Genomic DNA, 1,842 nt, shown 5'->3' with positions numbered 1-1,842 from the left:
CAATGTGCTCTCTGTGAAAGCCTGAGAGAATGTTTTCTCTCCATGTGACTCTCCTTTGGCACACTCTACATCATTGATCACTTTCCTCTTTGGCCCCAAAATCTCCTTGATCAGAAAATTTAGGACACAACCAAGTTACATGACGTTACAGTACAAGTTCTCATATGTCCTGAGTCTTAATTGACCTTAGAAGGCTAGAGCCAAAATGTTGGCTTTCCTTGCAGCCCTCCTTTTTCTCTAATTATGGTCTTCAAACTTAGGTTGTTAACCATCCAGAAAACAAGTTTGTTGTTACTATCAAACAACTTAGGCTTTTAAGCTTAACCACACTATCCGTCTGCATATCAAACATCTTAGGCATAATATGGAACACGTATTTTTCATCAAGTACTGATATGTTGAACTTTAAGGCCCTACAGGATATGATAAAAACATTTGAAAATTAGAATATATTTTAAAAATAGGCATAAAGAATTATATAGTTCTCATGTTTGCACATAAGTCCAAAAATCTAGCCACATACAACCTTGAAGCAGGACAGTCCCACAGTATTCCTTTTCCTGCCTCTCGCTTTCTTTCACCACCCCCTTCTTCTTGAACAAGCATCTATTTGAGAAACATCATAGCAGCAACTGGCATGTCATGAAAAGCAGCCCATGTTCAGTTGACCAGAATGACAGGCACTCCAATCATGAAATTACTATTACAATTTAACATCTGGAATGCAGTAGCTTAGTTCACAGGTATCAGTATATATAGTTAGTCAGGGTGACAATCTTTCCCAATAACTGCTAGATTTAAAAATCTTCTGAAGATTCTCAGGATCATTGCCTTGCTCATCTTCTACATATTACTGTATGGCGTGACATTGTGATGTTTCCCAGCTCTTCTCCTTTCCCTCTCTTGGTTAGTTAAGTCCTTGAGATCCTGCTATCCTTTTACTTGTATTATATCTTTCTACTTCTATTTCTACTTTTAAGTTCTTATACTGTGGAGATTATACAATATTTACTCATGTGTGTCTTGTTTATTTCATTTACAAATATATGTTCAAGTGGCATCCACTTCAATATAAAGGCGAGTTTATTATTCTTAGTAGCTGAATAATACTACGTTGTGTAAAAATATCACATCTTTTTCAACCATTACTCAAGTGATGGGCATCTTGGTTGTTTCCTATATTTGGCTATCACAAATTGTGCTGCTATAAACATAGGCACATATATATCACTATGATATGATGTTCTCAGATCCTCTGGGAAAATTCCCATTAGAGGAATAGCTGGTTGAAAGAGGATTTCCAGTTCAAATTTTCTAAGCAATCTCCGCACTGATTTCCATATGGTTGCACCAGTCTACACTCCCACCAGCAGTGGAGAAGGGTTCCTTTTCCCCACAGCCTCTCCAACATTTGTTGTTGGGTGATTTCTTTATGATAGTCATTCTTTCTGGGGTGAGATGATAACTCAATGTGGTTTTAATATGTATTTCACGGATGGCTAGTGATGTGGAACATTTTTTATATACTTATTTGCTTCTTTAATTTCAACCTCTAAGAAGTGTGTGTTCATCTCAGATCCCCATTTCTGCATTGGATCCTGAAATTTTAGGGCCCTAATGTGGTTTATTTGTTTCTAAATTCTAGAGATCAGACGTTTGTCTGAATGCTTATTAGTCAAGATTTCTTTGCAAATTTGTGGGTTGTATTTTCAAATGTTGGTAATTTCTTTTCACATGCAAAACTTCTCAGTTAGAAGAGGTCTCAGTTGTTAATACTTTGAAGTATTACCTGTGTGATTTGATTTTTGTTCATGAACACTTTGCCTACCTCTATGTCTTCAA

The sequence above is a fragment of the Octodon degus genome, unplaced genomic scaffold, assembly GCF_000260255.1.
Source record: "Octodon degus isolate 3935 unplaced genomic scaffold, OctDeg1.0 scaffold00371, whole genome shotgun sequence".
In the NCBI taxonomy this organism is placed as follows: domain Eukaryota; kingdom Metazoa; phylum Chordata; class Mammalia; order Rodentia; family Octodontidae; genus Octodon; species Octodon degus.
Note: the sequence above shows the minus strand (reverse complement) of the source record.